Source organism: Myotis nattereri, assembly GCF_964212035.1.
Source record: "Myotis nattereri genome assembly, chromosome: 2".
In the NCBI taxonomy this organism is placed as follows: domain Eukaryota; kingdom Metazoa; phylum Chordata; class Mammalia; order Chiroptera; family Vespertilionidae; genus Myotis; species Myotis nattereri.
In genome coordinates, this window is record NC_138076.1 from 113,390,866 (window position 1) to 113,410,875 (window position 20,010).

Sequence of the window (20,010 nt, forward strand, 5' to 3'; positions counted from 1 at the left end):
TGCCTTAATGCCTTCCTGTGACCCTGCACTGTGCCAGGTTCTCTCACTTGGGTTTCACAGTAATCCTTAGGAGGATATTTCCTGTTTCACAAGTGGAAAAAGGGTGAAAGTCTGACCAAGTTCAAAGTTCCATCAGAACATGGATCTGACAGACCAAAGCCTCTCCTCTCTGTGGTAGCGGAATGGTAAAAATTGGCATGCACTGACCCAGGTGTAAAAAAAAAGCAACATTGAAAACTGGGAATACTCAAAATCTGAAATTACTCATAAAATCCAATCCTGGGGTGGCAAGTGTGGACAGACAAGTCATGCACAGAGCTTGGTGAACTGTTTGCTCTCTTGTGGTCCCCCCACCCCCAAGGCACCCTAAATTATATGCTACCTCTTCTCAAAGTTCTGCATCACCTGCTCCTGTGGCAGTACAGAGGCCCAGTTGTATTATTTGTTTATAGCTCAAGAGCCTAGCATAGGACCCTCCCTTCTGTCCATCTTGTGCTACCTAGTTCTTCCCTCATTGACGCTGCTGTTTCCCTCTTGGGACCTCCAAAACACCTCAGCTGCTGCAAAGAATTGACTACATGCCACCCAGAGGTTTTTTTAGCCTATAGTGAATTTCTAACACCATTCCTCACACCAACTAAAGGTCCATGACATAAAGACCTCTTTAGAAGAGCGGAGTTGGAGATAGAAGTCCACAGGTGGCCAATCCCAGTTTTGGTTTGTTTCATGGTGGCTGGGGGTGGGTACACAGAGCTGAAGACCTTCACTGGCCGGTGGGAGCAGGCCTTTGAGCAGGGTCTTTCAGGCCACTGGGACCAACTCGACGGGAGTGCGCACAGGTCATGTCCCTGATAAGGTGCATCATTTCCCCCACTTGGTTTCAAGAGGAGAGATCAGGGTGGCATAGCAGTTTTGTCAAGTAAGCAAAACAGTCAGCCTGAGGCTGTTCTGCAGTTGGTTTGGGAGCGCTGGGCTTGTTGAAGAGGGAAAGAGGGTCCCTACTGACAGTAATAAGCCCATCCTTGGAAGCCACAGATGGTGGAGCAGGGCTGTGACTTCTGGTGGGGAAGGAGTGACGCCCAGGGGTCACAAGGCACCCATACCCAGTTTCCCTGGTTACAGCAGCCCCATTGAACCTCCTACCCTAAGGTGTACAAACATGTACACATCACACACCTCATGCCATGTACAGCACACATACATGCACACACTTCCCCACACATAACCGCCCAGCCCCACCTCACACCCCCTCACCTGTCCCTTCCCACTGCCCAGGCCTCCCTCGCCCCAGGAATCCCAGCAAAACCTCCTGAAAGCTTCCTGTTAGCTCCCCTGGGAACTCCGTGTGTGTCTCTCCTGTGTAGTAAAGTATTATTTTATCATGATCTGTTTATTGTTCTCCCACTAGACTGTGTTACTTGAGCACAAGAATGGTTTATTTTTTCATTTGTTTTGTTTTGGTGGGGGCATTTAGAACCCAGGGAATGAGCGAGGCAAAGGGTTTTTGGTGGCCACAAGACCTGCCCTCACCTGCTACCTATGCCAATCTGAACCAACCAATGGGAGAAAGCTCTGCTTCTCAGGCTAGCCAATCAGCAGGTGAGGTGTCCACATGCTCAGTCGCAGCCTGGCTGTTCTCTTTTCTGTGTGTAGCCAGGATAGAAGGACCTCAGTCAAGGGTCAGGCATTAGGTTGCTCTTGACCCAACTAGTGTCCAGAACTCCACCAGATAGGCACCGCCAGTGTGGTGGGCATAGTTCCAGTCACTTCTTCCTCAAAAAATCCCCATGGCCTAGGAAGACCACACAGAGCAGGGGCAGAATGGCGTGCTCTATCCAGCATTTCTCAAACATCGCCCCCCACTCCACCTCCCTGCCAGCGCTCCTTGAATCTGCACTTTCCCCTCCAGCAAAGAATAATGAAAATGAATTTGCCAATTTCCTGAATGGGCATATTTTATGGCTGATTCAGACTCTTCTAGAGCTAGTATCAGTGGAAACTAAGTAAAACTGCAGCAGAAAGAGGAACAAATGCCTTCTTATTCCCCAAGATGGAACTCCAGAGTACATTTTGAACATAAAAACCTATCTGAATGGTTCCTCTTGCCTTAAAAACAAAAACAAAAATGATAAAAGCCATATAAACATTGTGGTGTCATTAAAAATAGCATGCTCCCATTCCTCAAGATTCTGCACTGCACAGCGTAGTGAGGGGAAGCAAGAATACTTTGTAACTCCAGGAGGTCAAGTTCTCAACAATCTGTGGCTCAATGTGTATCAATAAGGAAAAGAATAACAATGGGAGAAATTACAGATGGATTTTATTTCTCCCTTCTCCTTCACATGACCTCACAGCATCTCATAAAGACAAGAACAAGGCCTCAAGTTTGGTTCTCAAGTTCAACGTAAGTTTGGAAGTAAAGATGGAAACTTTGTAATGCTTATTTTTAGAAGGGAGGGGATGCAGGAAAAAAAAAGAGTAAAGGGGGGGGAGAGATAAGGCAGACAAAGTAAGCAGCACCAGCGAATACTAAATCTGGACGTGACCCCCGGGGACAACTTGTCGAGAGGTTCTCAAGCCTTTTATTTGTCTGTTTATCTCCATACCTATCATCTTAAATAGCAGGCCCATACCCCACCTTTTCCCCAAGTGACATCTTAAGAAAAGCACAATATCTATCAATATAGAAAAGTGGTAAAGTGGTGCTTGGAGAGCCCCCATGCCTTGGCCTTCCTCCAACCCTCCTCTACCCAAGCAATCAAGGCCTCTCAATACACTGCCTGCAAAGTAGAGACCTAACCCAACTCCTTAATATGCTGATGAGGAAACTAAGGAACAGAAGGGAACTAAGGGGAATTAATTCACTGGAGAAGAATTGGAAGTATTCTCCAAGATGATATTGGAAAGAATTAACAAAGATGGACCTAGAAACTTGGAAATTAAGTGAAGTGGGGAAAGGGGATAGTGGAAGTGATGGTGAAACAGTTGACCATGGCATGACCTTGAGCACTGCACGGTTTGGGTTCCAGAGGCTAGAGACCCTTCAGTTTCCCTGTGTCCACTCCCTGCTCTTCACCTGCTGCTCTAATTATGGTGTCCCTCCCCCCCCCCCGCCCCCCCCCCTCCTTAAAGATCAACGTCTCTAGATCTTTTTTGTTCATCAGTTTATTTTGGTCATTAGATTTCACAAATAAATGAGATCATGTCTTTGTCTGGCTTATTTCACTTAGTATAATACTCTCTAGGTCCTTCCATGCTGTCTCAAGGAGTAAGAGATCCTTCTTCTTTATAGCTGCATAGTATTTCATGGTGTAAATGTACCACAGCTTTTTATCCACTCATTTACTGATGGGCGCTTGGCTGTTTCCAGATCTTACCTATTGTAGGTTGTGCTGCTAGGAACATGGGGATGCACATATTCTTTCTGATTGGTCTTTTGGGATATATTCCTAGAAGTGGGATCACTGGGTCAAATGGCAGTTCCACATTTAATTTTTTGAGGAAACTCCACACTGCCTGCATTCCCATCATCAGTGTACTAGGGCTCCTTTTTCTCCACATCCTCACCATCACTTATTGTCTGTTGAGTTATTGATAATAGCCATTTTGGCAGGTGTGAGGTGGTACTTCATTGTTTTAATTTGCATCTTTGATGATTAGTGACATTGAGCATTTTTTCATATGTCTCTTGTACATTTGTATGTCCTCTTTGAAGAAATATCTGTTCAGATCTTCTGCCCATTTTTCAATTGGGTTGTCTGTTTTCCTTGTGTTGAGATGCATGAGTACTTTTTATATGTTTGAAATTAACCCCTTTCAGATGTATCATTGGCAAATATGTTCTCCCAAACAAGTGGGCTCCTTTTCATTTTGATGCTGATTTCTTTTGCTGTGCAGAAGCTTTATAGTTTGGTGTTGTCCCATTTATTTATTTTTTCCTAGGAAATGAGTAGTGAAAATTCTGCTCCATGAGATGTCTGATATTTTGCTGCCTACATTTTCTTCTAGGGTTTTTATAGTTTCATGAGTTATATTTAAGTATTTTATTTATTTTCAGTTTATTCTCAAAATAAACTCAAAGTTGGCAGTATAATTTCATTTTTACATGTATCTGTCTAATTTTTCCAACACCATTTATTGAAGAGACTGTCTTTACTCCATTGTATATTCTTGCCTCCTTTGTTAAATATAAATTGAGCATAATGGCTTGGGTCAATTTCTAGGTTTTCAGTTCTGTTCCACTTATCTATATGCCTGTTCTTGTGCCAGTGCCAGGCTGTTTTGAGTACAGTGGCTTTGTAGTCTAGCTTGATATTAGGTATTCAGATCCTTCCAACTTTGTTCTTCTTTCTCAAGATTGCTGGGGCTATTCGGAGTCTTTTTGGTTCCATATAAATTTTTGTAGTATTTTTTCTAGATCTGTGAAATATGCCATTGGTATTTTGATAGGGATTGCATTGAATCTATATATTGCTTTTGGTAGTATGGACATTTTAATTATGTTAATTCTACCAATCCATGAACATGGTCTATTCTTCAATTTGTTTACATCTTCTATGTTTTTTTTCAACATTCTGTAGTTTTCCAAATACTGTTTTGTTTTTTACCTCATTGGTTAAGTTTATTCCTAAATATCTTAATTTTTTTTGTTACAATTGTAAATGGGATTTTTTTTAAGTTTCTATTTCTGAGAGTTCATTATTGGTGTATGAAAATGCCATTAATTTCTGGGCACTAATTTTGTATCCTGCTACATTGCTGAATTCATTTATTTTTATTTATTTGTTTATTTATTTATTTATTTTTGACATGCATTTTCTTTTTATTTTTAATCTTTATTGTTTAAAGTATTACATATGTATCCCCTTTTCTCCCATTGGTTCCTTTTAGCCCCCCTCGCCCCCAGCCCCAGGCCTCCGCCACCTTACTGTCTGTGTCCAGGAGTTATGCACATATGCATACAAGTTATTTGGTTGATCTCTTCCCACCCACCTATCCCAACCTTCCCTCTGATATTAGACAGTCTGTTACATGCTTCTTTGTTTCTTAATCTATTGTGTTCAGTAGTTTATTTGTTCATTTGATTCCACATATAAGTGAGACCATGTGATACTTGCCTTTCTCTGACTGGTTTATTTCGCTTGGCATAATACTCTCTAGGTCCTTCCATGCTATCTCAAAGTGTAAGAGATCCTTCTTTTTTATAGCTGCATAGTATTCCATGGTGTAAATGTACCATAGCTTTTTTATCCACTCATCTACTGATGGGCACTTGAGCTGTTTCCAAATCTTAGCTAATGTAAATTGTGCTGTTACAAACATAGGGGTCCATACATTCTTTCTGATTGGTGTTTCAAGTTTCTTAGGATATATTTCTAGAATTGAGATCACTAGATCAAATGGCAGTTCCATATTTAATTTTTTGAGGAAATTCCATACTGTTTTTCATAATGGTTGCACCAGTCTGCATTCCTACCAGCAGCGTACTAGGGTTCCCTTTTCTCTACATCCTCATTTATTAAATCTAATAGTCTTCTTGGTAGAGTCCTTAGGGTTTTTTTGTGTATAATATCATGTCACTTGCAAATATTGATAGTTTTACATCCTCTTTTTCAATTTTATTTTTTCTTCTTGTCTGATCGCTGTACTTCCAGTACTATCTATAATAATCTACACTAATAAAAGAGAAAAATGGTAATTGGCATACAGCGATACCGTTTTCATTGGCTAATCAGGGCTATATGCAAATTAACTGCCAACTAAGATTGACAGTTAACTGCCAACTAAGATTGGCAGTTAACTGCCAACAAGATGGCGGCTAATTTGCATATGTAGGCACAATGCAGGGAGGCGAAAGGGAAAGCAGGAAGAAGCCCCCCAGCCATGATTGGAGAATCAGGCGCCTTTGCTGCCCTGGCCAGTGATAGCAGGAAGTAGGGGTGGAGCCAGCAATGGGAGCTGGGCACGGTCGAAGCTGGCAGTCCCAGGAGCTAGGGGTCCCTTGCCTGGGCCTAAAGCGAAGCCCATGATCGCGGCGCCCCCCACTGCCACTGCAGGTCCCCGCTGCCTGGGCCAGATGCCTAGGCCAGAGGCGTTAGGCCTGGGCAGGGGCGGAGCCTGCAACCGAGGGGAGCTGGGGGTCCCCTGCCCAGGCCTGACACCTCTGCTGGAGGCCTCAGGCCTGGTCAAGGGGCCGATCCAGTGATTGGTGATCGGAGGGTGATGAGGGTCAACTCCTCTGGCTGAGGCATCAGGCCTGGGTGGGGGGCGGAGCCGGGGATTGGGGGGATATGATGGTCCCCTTGCCCAGGCCTGAAGCCTGGGTCAGAGGCGTCAGGCTTGGGTGGGGGGGTGGAGCAATCGATCAGAGGGAGATAGGGGTCCCCTGCTCAGGCATGATTCCTGGGCCAGAGGCCTCAGGCCTGGGCAGGGGTCAGAGCCAGTGATCGGGGGGAGATGGGGGTCCCCTGTCCAAGCCTGACACCTCTGGCGGAGGCGTCAGGCCTGGGCAAGGGGACGATCAGGCGATCGGAGGGTGATGGGGGTCAACGCCTGAGGGCTCCCAGTATGTGAGAGGGGGCAGGCTGGGCTGAGGGACACTCCCCCCCCCCCTCCTCCCCACACCCAGTGCACGAATTTCGTGCACCGGGCCCCTAGTAAAAGTATAATATGCTAATTAGACTACACAGCCGAATGACCTTCCAGACATCCTTCCGGACAACCTTCCGGGCGAAGCCAAAGCTGTGATGGCTGAAGCAAGCCACCGTGGCAGCGAGGGCTGAGGCAAGCCACATGGCAGCGAGGGCTGAGCCCTTGCACAAATTTCGTGCATTGGGCCTCTAGTGTTGAATAAAAGTGAAAGCGGACAACCTTGCCTTGTTCCTGATCTTAAGGGAAATGATTTAGTTTTTGCCCATTGAGTATGATGTTAGCTTTCTGTTCTTCATAAATGGCCTTTATTATGTTGATATATGATCCCTCTATTCCCACTTGGCTGAGAAATGGTTTTATCAGAAATGGTTGTTGGGCCCTAGCCAGTTTTGCTGAGTGGATAGAGTGCCAGCCTGTGAACTGAAGGGTCCCAGATTCGATTCAGGTCAAGGGCACATGCCTGGAATGCAGGCTTGATCCCCAGTAGGGGATGGGCAGGAGGTAGCCAATCAATGATTCTCCCTCATTACTGATGTTTCTATCTCTCTCTTCCTTTCCTTTCATCTCTGAAATCAGTAAAAACATATTTTAAAAAAATGGTCGTTGGATTTTGTTGAATGCTTTCTCTTCATCTATTGATATGATCATGTGACTCTTATCTTTCAATTTGTTTATGTGATGTATCACATTTATTGATTTGCGAATATTGTACCAGTCTTACATGTCTGGTCATGATTTATGATCTTTTTAATATATTGCTGGCTCCAATTTGCTAATATTTTGTTGAGGACTTTATCATTTAGTTCACCAGGGATATTGGCCTGTAATTCTCTTTCTTTGGTAGTGTCTTTATTTGGTTTTAGAATTAGAATAATGCTGGCCTCTTGGGGAAAAAAAAAAATTAAGCTTACAACTGTTCCTTCTTCTTGGATATTTTGGAATAGTTTGAGGAATATAGGTGTTAGTTCTTTGAATGTTTGGTAAAAGTCCCCTGTGAATTCGTCTGGACTCAGGCTTTTATTTACTGGGAGTTTTTTTGACTACTGCTTCTATTCCATCAATTGCTATTGGCCCATTCAGGTTTTTTTTTTTATTTTTCCTGATGCAGTTTTGGGAGGTAATATTTTTCTAGGAATTTGTCTATTTCATCCATATTGTCCAGCTTGTTGGCATATAGTTGTTCACAGTATTTTCTTTTCTTTTTTCTTTTTTTTTTTGGTAGAGCAAAGGTGGAGGTTTATTGAAGAACAAGTACAGACTCCCACGTGGGGAGGGGGAATGGGTCCCACGGAGTTCCTTTTCCCTGCGGCTTATACATAGGTGTACCAGCTGATAATGAGGATTTTGCAAAATAATTAAGCGAGACACCTTGTAAAGGCTGCAGATCTTTGTGCCTTGATATCCCCTCTGACTGGTTACTATTTGCTTGGACTGATTACTATAGTAACTCCTGGCTCAAAGGTTGAACCTCACATGAGGTCCTCTCCCCTCCTTCCTTATTGTCTCCCTATTCCCTCTGGGCTTTCTTCTTCTCCTTCTAGATGAAGGGCTACCTCCCCTTTGTTTTGTAAATATAGACCTTTTGCTGATCTTAGCTCCCTCATTCTATGGAAATACACCTGTTGCAGCATTTCAGCTCCTCTATTCCATGGAAATATACCTTCTGCTGCTCTGCACTTCCTCCATGGTCCCCTTAATTTCTAACATGTGCTAAACCTGCCCTATGTCACCCTTGAAATTCCTGTTTCAAGAACAGCATCAGCTGGTGTAAACGGGCTGCATAAGGTCCTAGATGCCGGCGGGGACGTCTTGTCCTCTTGCAAACCTTCCCGGATCACACTGCAGAGGCTGCAGAGGCCCTCGGGGCAGAAGTTTGCAGCGGGAGGAGGGGGCCCATGTTTTCTCTGCTGCTCTCAAAACGCTCCATTTCATCTGTTGGCACTCATATGAACTGTGGGGTGGCAAGATTGTCTGCACACAATGCTTGCCTTGCTTGTGTGCCCCCAAGTAGGACCCCAGTCCCCCACACCTGACTCACGGCGAAGGGGAGGGAAGTCCCAAGGGGACATGCTTTTATGGCCACTTGGGTCCATAAGACCCAGCTTGTCCTGGCAGCCAGCTGCTGCGGTACACACAGGTCAACAGGAGGGGATTATACCCAACCAGCAGTATCTGTTTTCTTCCCCCTGGTCCCTGGGCTTCCAGACAGTTTCCAGTAACTCTTTCACTTGCCTCAGTGAGAAACGGGCATGTATGCTGAATGGGAAATGGTGTTACAGAAAAAACTGGACCAGAACCAAACAACGCTCTGAGAGTTTGGAGTTACACTTTATTCACCGCGGCGGGCTCAGGGAAATGAATCCAAATCTAAGCAAAGCTACAAGCAGAACTTCCCTTTTTATAGAAGAGCCAGCCCTTTGTGTGCTTGCTGGCGGCGGCCTTGAAAACTACACAGTTCTATCCAATTAAAAAATGCACCTGGCATGGCATTGTGTGTATCTAGTCTCTGGCCTACAAGGTCAGATAGCTAAGTTTATCTTCTCCACTATTCAAGCAGGCTAGAAAGCAAAGTTACTTTTTCAGAATAAGAGGCTGTCCAAAGAATAGCAGAGAATTCCAAACAGTATTTTTACAGAATAGGGGTTTTCCTTCACAATGGGAGTGTGGGCCCCTTCCTGTTCTCCCGCTCCCACCCCGAGGGGTATGGTGAGGCCACGAGTAATGTGTAAGCCGCCTGTGAGGCCATGGGAGCCTGGACAGCTCCGTGGACTAAGAAAGGCCACAGAGAAACTACTTCTAGGCGTGAGCCCTCATGGTAGCTGCTTGCCCCAGGGCACAGCTCCTCCCCCTGAGGGCCCTGCTTGGCTTAATTTTGTCTCCTATATAACCCTGCAGTGGGGAAGTCGGGGCTGCAGCAAAACAATGGCACCGGCAGGCAGCCCCAGGTGCATCCCACCTGCAGGCCGGATGGGACATAGAGGAAAACTTCGATGCAAACGTAAGTCCTGCTATAAACCCAGGTGTTTCACAGCCGGTGCTCTGGGTTCTTTGCATAACACATGCCATGGCCAAGCGCATTTTGTTTCTAGATGTTTAGTGACATTAAAGCAACCGCTGCAGGTAGGAGGGGTTGAGCATCAGGAGCAGTTGAGGAGCTCTGTGTCTTGGGCTCAGACACTTGCCTGGAGGAGAGGTCAGGCACAAACCACCTCTGCTTCCTTCCTTTGTCAAATGTCGTGAGAGGGAAACTGACAGAGTCTCGGGGACTCCACAGAGAACTGTGATCCCCCGTTTGAGCTGCCTGTGCCCCCAGGGTCCAGCCAGGGGACAGGCCCCTCCCTTGTCAGGTATATCGACCAGAGAGAATTTTTAACTCAGCCAGGTAGGGTATGAAAGGGAAAGGGGAGAGAAAGCATAAGGTTGGCAGGTCTGATTGGGTGACATCTAGGTCCCCGCCAAGCACAAATCACCAGGCACCACTGGCCTCTGAACACTGACCCAAGGACAGGGTCTGCGCACACCGGGCCCCCTGTCCGGTTAGTGGCTCATCTGCTGGCTTCTGCACCCGTGTGGCTCTGGGACTAGTGTGATCCGGCTCCGTCTGCTGGTCTCCGGGCAAGGAGCTCGGCTGTTAGATACTTAAAGGCAAAGCACAAAAATGAAAACGTGCAGAGAAAAAATAAAAACGATTAGGGTGTGTTTTCCGTGTTAGCACCCGGTTTTAATTATAGACTAAAATCCGCCTAGGCCATGGCAGTCCCTTGAGGCCTTGCAAGGGTCCACGCCCCGGGGCAGATAAGTCCTCCAGGAGCCCGCGCCCGCGTGTCTGGGGAGTTTCCACGTTCCCGGAAAGTTGCGTGGGGAGTCTGTCCCCCTCCCCGCAGCTTCCTGAAAAAAATATTTCCAAATGCCCCTTCTGCGGCCAGGGTCTCGCTGCGCCGGCCAGGAGGTCCCCGGTGGACGCCTTGGGCCGTGCTGGACGCTTTCCACCCGCTCGGAGCCAGACAAGAGACTCTCCGAGATGAACGAGATGAAGTTGGGGGGTCTTGGGGGGCGGCGGTACTCTCTCGCCCACGCCCCCACCCTTCAGATGCATCTCTCTTTTGACTTTTACCCTATTGTCAGTCGCCACCTTGTGGCCACTTTTATATTGCCGCCTTCCTCCATAGCTCCGGGGCATTCGGTAAGGGATGAGATTTGATCTTGTTGCCCGAGGCAGAGTTCCAGGAGCCCGGAGGTGATATCAGGATCGCCCCGGTTACTCCGAGTGTCCACGTTTCATTCGTTCTCTGGAGATTGTACCGGCAGTCATATAGACTATATGCCTTGGGGCAACTTCTGGCTGAGCTGTGAGCAGGCGGGTACCAACACCGCCAGGGTTCTGCCCGCGGGAGCCGATGCCCGTGGGGTCACCCCGTCCCGGTCCCGCTGTGGGGGAGCCACAGGGGTTCCGCCCGGCCGCGGAAACCACCAGGCCTGCGAGCCTGCCGTGGGCCTGTCTGTGGGGGCCGCAGGGGGTCCACTTGGCCGCGGGTGGGAACCACCGCCCGTAGGGTCTTGCTCACTCTTGCTCACTCGTGGGAGCCGTGGGAGCCGCAGGGGTTCTGCCCGGCCGCGGAACCCACCGGCTGTGGGCCTCCCCGCCCGCGGGGGTTGCAGGGGTTTGGCCCGGCTGTGGGAACCACTGGCTTGCGGGTTGTCCGCCCGCGGGAGCTGCAGTGGTTCCGGAATGTCCGGCTGCGGGAACCACCGGATGTGGGCCTGCTCGCCTGCGGGAGCCGCCCGTCTGTAGGGTCCGCCTGTCTGCAGAAGCTGTGGGGTTTCCGTTTGGCTGCGGGAACCACCGGCTGTGGGGCTGCAGGGGTTCCGTCCGGTTATGTGAACCACCGGCTGTAGGTCTGCCCACCCGTGGGAGCTGCAGCAGTTCCGACCGGCTGTGGGCCTGTCTGCCCGTGGAGGCCGCCGCCTGTAGGGCCCTCCTGCCGTGGGCCCGTCGGGAACTGCAGGGGTTCTGTCCGGCTGCGGGAACCACCAGCTTGTGTACCTGTCCGTCCGCAGAGGCTGCCGCCTGTCCCGTCCCTGCCTTGGACCTGTCTGTGGGAGACAGGGTGTCCACACACGGGAGCTGCTGACCCAATCGCGGGAGCCCGCCCTTGAGAAATACCGCTCGTATAGGGTTCACCTGAATGGTCTGCCTGCTCGCGGGAGCCACAGTGGGCGGTTTCGCAAAAGCTACAGGGGTTCCGTCTGTCCGCAGGAGCCACTCCCCTTAGGGTCCGAGTGCTTGTGGAAGCTGCCGTGTGCCCGTCCACGGTCCGGGTAAGGCACATCCTTGGTTCAGCTCCACGCCGAGGGTCAGGGCAGTAGCCTAAGAGGTGGGACGTGGTCCTGATGCCCGAGAGGGAGTTCCAGCGGGCCGGTGTTGGTATCAAGATTGTGCCGGTCACGGGTGACCATCCATGCTGCATTTGTTCACTCTAGGTTGTACCTCCAGTGCTGTAGGAGGTGATTTTTTTCACGCGAAGTCCCGGCCCAAAGTGTGGGGCTGCACGGAACTGAACCGGTGCTCCTCAGCCCACCGGAGCTGGGCTAGTGCTCTGCCAAGGATACAGGAGCGAGTGGGAGTCTGGTCCCAGAATGTTAGACCTTCCCAGGGGATGAGGCCGGCACCCTGGGTGGTGCTTGATGAGCAAGGAGGACAGGCTCGCGCACACGTGGGGGTGTCGGTCGTTGGTCTGGGCTTTACTGGCCGCTCAATCTTGAGGTTGGGGCCGGCCCGGGGCATTATGTGCATGAAACGCCTCTGCTGTTCTTTCCCGAGCCAGCGTTGAGCCTGGAGAGGAAGGAGAACTCGCCCGTGTGCACGCATGGGTGTGTCGGTCATTGGTCCCAACTTTTACTGGCACTCATCTCGAGATGGGGCTGGCCCGGGGCAGTGTGTGGGTGAAATGCTTCCGCGGCCTTTTTCCACAGACCTGGAGAGCACTATGTAAGGGCTGCAGTGCCAGCCGCAGGGCCCAAAGAGAGTGCCAAGGGCTGGAGGTGGCTAATCCCGTGACCATTCCGGCTACATGCCTGCTCCCTGGGCGTCGGGACTGCAGTGTTTGCTGGAGACTGTGCCTGCCATGTTGGGTAGCTTAACTTTCAACGCAAGTGGCGGACGTAACATGCTTGGCTTTGGGCTCCGTGAGTGCCGGCCGTTGGATTAGGCTTGTCTGGGGCTTGCTGCTGAGGTGGGGGCGGGCCCAGGGTGTATGTGCTTCCAGCGTCACAGTATTTTCTTACAATTCTTTGCATTTCTGTGATGTCAGTGGTTACTTGTCTGCTTTCATTTCTAATTTTATTTTGGGTCCTCTCTCTTTGTTTCTTGATGAGTCTGGCTAATGGTTCATCAATTTTGTTTATCCTTTCAAAGAATCCGCTCTTGGTCTCACTGATTTATCTACACTAATAAAAGAGAAACATGGTAATTAGCCCTTCCCATTGGCTAATCAGGGCAATATGCAAATTAACTGTCAGCCAAGATGGGGGCGGGCAGCCAGGCAGCTTGAAACTAACATGAGGCTTGCTTGCTTCAGTGACGGAGGACTCCAACGTTCCCCGCTGGCCGCCTGCAGTTTCAAACATTGTAACAAATATAGACGCCCAGAAACCAGCTTTCAGCCGGCTGGGATCTCAGAGCTGCAGTTGATACAGAGTTTCAAGAATCGAAACAAACCAGATACCTGCTTCCAGGAGCAGAGGCCTAAGAGCTGGAGCCTCAGAGCTAAAGCTGGCCCAGAATAAAAAAGGAGCAGTTGGGAGCTTCAGTCCCAGCCCTGAAAACAGCCCTCAGCCCCTCACCCAGGCTGGCCAGGCACCCCAGTGGGGAACCCCCATCCTGATCCAGGACACCCTTCAGGGCAAGCCAGCTGGCCCCCACCTGTGCACCAGGTCTCTATTCTATATAGTAAAAGGGTAATATGCCTCCCAGCACTAGGATCAGCGGAGCTGAGAAGGCCTCCCGGCACCAGGATCAGTGTGACAGGGGGCAGTGCCCAAACCCCCTGATTGCCCTGCGGCTCTGTGTGTGACAGGGGGGTGGTGTGCCAACTCCCCAATCTGCCCTACCCTGAGGGTGGCATCACAACCTCCCAATCCGCCCTGCTCTGTTTATGACAGGGGGTGGTGCCCCAACTCCCCAATCAGCCCTGCTCTGAGCCCAACCAGGTGCTGCACCTAGGGATTGGGCCTGCCCTCTGCCACCCAGGAGCAGGCCTAAGCCAGCAGGGTGTTATCTCCCAAGAGGTCCCAGACTGCACAGGCTGGGCTGAGGGACCCCCCTCCCCCCTGAGTGCACAAATTTTTGTGCACTGGGCCTCTAGTATGTGTGTGTATATATATATATCTACACTAATAAAAGAGAAAAATGGTAATTGGCATATGGCACTACCCTTTTTTCATTGGCTAATCAGGGCTATATGCAAATTAACTGCCAAAAGATGGTGCCTAATTTGCATATGTAGGCACAATGCAGGGAGGCGAAAGAGAAAGCAGGAAGAAGCGCCCTGCCACTGACAGTGATCGGAAACCCAGGGGGGAGCTGAGAGCTGAGAGGTGGGGCTCTGGGGCCGCCTTTGCCCTGCCCCCCAGCCATGATAGGAGAATCAGGTGCCGTTGCCGCCCTGGCCAGTGATAGCAGGAAGTAGGGGTGGAGCCAGCGATGGGAGCTGGGTACAGTCGAAGCTGGTAGTCCCGGGAGCTAGGGGTCCCTTGCCTGGGCCTAAAGCGAAGCACACGATCTTGGTGCCCCCGCTGCCACTGCAGGTCCCCGCTACCTGGGCCGGACGCCTAGGCCAGAGGCGTTAGGCCTGGGCAGGGGCGGAGCCTGCGACCGCGGGGAGCTGGGGATCCCCTGCCCAGGCCTGACACCTCTGCTGGAGGCCTCAGGCCTGGTCAAGGGGCCGATCCGGTGATTGGAGGGTGATGAGGGGAGGGTGATGAGGGGAGGGTGATGAGGGGAGGGTGATGAGGGGAGGGTGATGAGGGGAGGGTGATGAGGGTCAACTCCTCTGGCTGAGGCATCAGGCCTGGGTGGGGGGCGGAGCTGGGGATTGGGGGGATATGATGGTCCCCTTGCCCAGGCCTGAAGCCTGGGCCAGAGGCCTCAGGTCTGGGCAGGGTCAGAGCCATTGATCAGGGGGAGATGGGGGTCCCCTGTCCAAGCCTGATACCTCTGGCGGAGTTGTCACGCCTGGGCAAGGGGACGATCAGGCGATCGGAGGGTGATGGGGGGGTCTACCCCTCTGGCTGAGGCATCAGGCCTGGGCAAGGGGCAGAGCCAGCAATCGGAGGGGTCTGGGGGTCCCCTGTCCAGGCCTGACACCTGGGCCAGAGGCATCAGGCCTGGGCTGGGGACAGAACCAGTGATGGGGGGAAATGAGGGTCCCCTGCCCAGGCCTGACACCTCTGGGCAAGGGGCCGATCCTGCGATTGGAGGGTGATGGGGATCAACACCTGAGGGCTCCCAGTATGTGAGAGGGGGCAGGCTGGGCTGAGGGACACTCCCCCCCATGCCACACCCAGTACACGAATTTCGTGCACTGGGCCCCTCTGTCATTTATTTCTGCTCTAATCTTTATTACTAGAGACCCTGTGCACAAAATTCATGCACTTGGGGGGGGGGTGTCCCCTCAGCCCAGCCTGCAGCCCAGGAGCCTTTGGGGGATGTCCAACTGGGAGTGGGCCTAAGCCGTCAGTCGGACATCCTTAGCGCTGCTGCGGAGGTGGGAGAGGTACCTGCTGCTGCGACCTGCCTCTGCTGCTGCGCTCGCCAGCCATGAGCTCTGCTTCTGACTGAGAGTTGTCAACTTAGTATTCTGGAGACCCAAAACTGTAATTTAGATCAAGTGCCTAAGTTTAACCCAGGTCACTCAAGGGTTCTAGACCAAAACTGTAATTTAGATAACATGCCTAAGTTTAACCTAGGTCACCAAGGACTCTAGGTAGTGTGTTCACCCAAAACTGTAATTTAGATAGCATACTGTCTCTGCTTCTGTAAAATTCCTTTTTTTTTTTGAAAACTAGGTTCCTCATTCCAAACCTTGAGTTTAAAATTTAAGTTGTCATGACCTAGAGCAAAGAATATTCTTACATGGTGTTCTACAAGTTTTGTTAATAATTTTTGATTATGTTGTGCATTTATTCCAAACAAACTTACAAATTAATTCTTTAAATGTTTGGAGAATGTGAAGGGATTTATTTCCTCCTGGGGAAGGCACTTAAGCATTCTGTATTGACCTCTCTTGACACTTTTTTGCCAAGAGGAATCCCATTGCCTACAGCTGTTATCTGAGCTCTCTGTTTAAGATGGGATCATGAAAAGCTGGTACCATGGATCTGTCTTTGGCCCAATGGCGTAAGCTGCGCCCTCTCTGGAGAAGAAACCTGGGTTCCCTATGATCAATGCCGGGGCCCCGCCAGCAGGCGAGGGGATCCAAAGGCAGTTGCTGGGCATGGAGGCCAGAGGGACATAGGCTATCAAGGAGACAGAACCGAACCTCACATCACCCTACTTGGCCCAGAGATGGCTGGTAGTCAACGACGGGTAAGACCCCACAGGGTGGGGCAACCTAAGGCACAGTCGGGGGCCAGTAGGAGGGTACTTGGGGTGCAACAAATGTGGGGCACAGACCCCCCCCCCCAATGGTGCAGGGGCTTGAACACTCGCCCCTTCTGAGGAAGGTCTCCTGTCCCCATGGCTGCTTCTTGCTTCCCATGCCCAGCTGAGATCAGGAACCAAAAGAAAGAAGAGACTTGGTCCAGCTAAAATCAGAATCCAGATAAACGAAGGCTTGGCTAACAGACTCTAAATTTAAATCTAGCCTAACAACAGAAATTCTTGGGCCTTCTCAAGGACGTAAAGTGAACCCTTTCAATCAATATTTACAGTGTAAATTAAGATTATTGTTAAAATATTAAATTTGACAGTAACATAGTTGTCAAGTTTTCAAATTAAATTTGGCTAATTTGAAATAAGTAATTACTCAAAAAGGATTAATGAAAATTTTCATTTTGTGTGTAAAAAATTAATATTTAAAGCTATCTAGACTGCATTATGAAATTTCCAAAAAGCCTCCTAATTAAATAAAAAAAAAAGGGGGGATAGTGGAAAAATGCCATGTAAGAAAATAGATCTTATTATTAAATTAATATTTTTTCATTAGCGAGACACCCAGAAAACACACACATTGATGCCATGATGCCAGGGTAAGCCAAGGAAAGATCATTTTAAAGAAAACACCCCAAGTAAGGTTTTTTCCTTTAACCTTTGGTCGAGAATATGTTTGTCTACTTTCAGAGAACAGCTACAAGACCATGTGGATTCCTGTAACAATGGATCCCAGAAAGCCAGCAACAAAGACAGAAGAGACAGTTCAGCGATGGAGATGGTGAAGACACCTTGCCATGCTAGCAGTCAGCAGCTGTGCGTCACTGCAAGGTGCCCAGGACCGGACTGGACCTGCATTTTCCACCATCCAGAACCAACATTTCATTGCTGGCATGTACTGATGAACTTTTGGACATTGAAACTTGGACTCAGAACTTTTGGACATTGAAATTGGGACTTGATTATTTTTTAAAGAAAAAATAAGGGGGAGATGCCGGAGTCCATTTATTGTCTTTGCTAGCTGAGTTTAGACAGAGACCCCCCCCAAAAAAGGCTAGTAACCTTTGAAGTTCTAGTAAAGGTCAGAACTGTGAACTACCCAGTTAATTTAAGTAATAATAGTTGAAGCATCTCCACCTTAGTTCACTTAATTCCTTAGGTACTTATGTAGATCTTTGCTGATTATTGTTGATCAGATACTCCTGGAGATCTGTTGATGAGCTAATCAGATACTCTGCCTATTCCTGAAAATTGTCTGCTGATGTGTGTCATTAAAACCTCCTTACCCTAAGGGCTACTCCAGATGAATAAAAGCTTGGTGAGACCTGAGCACAAGGAGGAAGTCTTTCCGGACTTGCCCGCCTGGTTTCCTGGTATTGCAAAATTATCTCGTGTCTCAGCTGTGAACAGCACCCACCAGAGGAGCTGCTGCCAACTGAAGAGCAGCTGCTACCGCAACCGCCCGAAGAGCAACCACAGACCAAGGAGTCACTGCCACCAAGAGAGCAACCACTGAACGACTCAACGTCTAGATATGTCAGTGAGATCAAACATGGGTAGACAAAGAAACCCCCAAAGGAAAGAGAAGGAGGACTCTCCAGAAAAGCAGCTAAGTAATACAGAGGCATGCAACATGACAGAAAAAGAATTCAGAATAAGGGTCCTAGAGTGCATAAACCGAATGGAGGAACAAATCAACAACCTCTGCAAGAAGCAAGAAGAAACAGATGAAAAAATCAACAACTTAAGTAAGACCCAAGAAGAAATGAAGAGTGATATAGCTGCAATGAAAAACTCCATTGAAAGTATCAACAGTAGACTAGGAGAAGTGGAGGACCGAATTAGTGAATTAGAAGACAAGGAAGCAAAACACACCCAAAATGTACTGCAATTGGAGAAAAAAATTAAAAGACAGGAGGAGAGCCTAAGGGAGCTTTGGGACAACATGAAACGAAACAACATACAAATAATAGGAGCACCAGAACAACAAAAGGATGAACAAGGATTAGAAAACCTATTAGAAGAAATAATATCAGAAAACTTCCCTGAGGTGGGGAAGAAAAAAGTCACACAAGCCCAGAAAGTCCCAAACAAGGTGAACCCGAAAAGACCCACACCAATACACATCATAATTACTATGGCAAATGTTCAGGACAAAGAGAGAATCTTACAGGCTGCAAGAGAGAGACGGAAAGTTACGTACAAGGGATCTCCCATTAGATTGTCAAATGATTTCTCAACAGAAACACATCAGGCCAGAAAAGAATGGACGGAAATTTACAAAGTGATGCAAAGCAAAGGACTGAACCCAAGAATACTCTATCCAGCAAGGCTATCATTCAAAATTGAAGGGGAAATAAGAAGCTTCACAGACAAAAAAAGGCTAAGGGAGTTTATCACCACCAAGCCAGCAATGCAAGGAATGCTAAAGGGACTGGTGTAAAAAGAAGAAATAAAAAGCTCAGAAAGAAAACAGCCACACAAAAAAAGAAATGGCTACAAACAAGTACCTTTCAATAATAACTTTAAACGTAAACGGACTAAATGCTCCAAACAAAAGACATCGAGTGGCTGAATGGATAAAAAAAATGACCCATACATCTGCTGTCTTCAAGAAACCCACCTCATTAGAAAGGACTCAGACTGAAAGTGAAAGGATGGAAAAATATCTTTCAGGCAAATGGAAAGGAAAAGAAAGCTGGGGTAGCAATACTTATATCGGACAAAATAGACCTCAAAGTGAAGGCCATAACAAGAGATAAGGAAGGCCACTTCATAATACTAAAGGGATCAATACAACAAGAAGATATAACCCTGGTAAACATATATGCACCCAATGCAGGAGCACCCAAATACATAAAAAATCTTCTGGAAGGTATCAAAGGAGAGATGGACAACAATACAATCATAGTAGGGGACTTTAATAACCACTGACAGCACTGGATAAGCCCTCTAGACAAACAATCAGCAAAGATACACAATCCTAAATGACTCACTAGATCAGATGGACTTAATAGACATCTTCAGAACACTCCACCCCAAAGCCAGGGAATATACATTCTACTCAAATGCTCATAAGACATATTCAAAAATAGACCATATATTGGGTCACAAGCAAAGTATCCCCAAATTCAAGAAGATTGAAATCATAAAAAGCGTATTCGCAGACCACGATGGCATAATATTAGAAATAAACTACAATAAAAACAACCCAAAATACTCAAACACCTGGAAGCTGAATAGCATGCTATTAAATATTGATTGGGTTACCAATGAGATCAAAGAAGAAATTAAAAACATCCTGGAAACTAATGACAATGAAAACACAACAATCCAAAACCTATGGGAAACAATGAAAGCAGTCCTGAGAGGGAAGTTTATAGCTCTACAGGCCTATCTCAAAAAACAAGAAAAAATGGTAGTAAATCATCTAACTCTACAACTCAAAGAATTAGAAAGAGAGCAACAAGAAAAGCCCAGAGTGAGCAGAAGGAAGGAGATAATAAAGATTAGAGCAGAAATAAATGACATAGAGACCAAAAAAACAATACATAAAATCAATGAAACCAAGAGCTGGTTCTTTGAAAAGGATAAACAAGATTGACAAACCTCTAGCCAGACTCACCAAGAAGCAAAGAGAGAGAGGACCCAAATAAACAAAATCAGAAACGATAGAGGCGAAATAACAACAGACCCCACAGAAATACAAA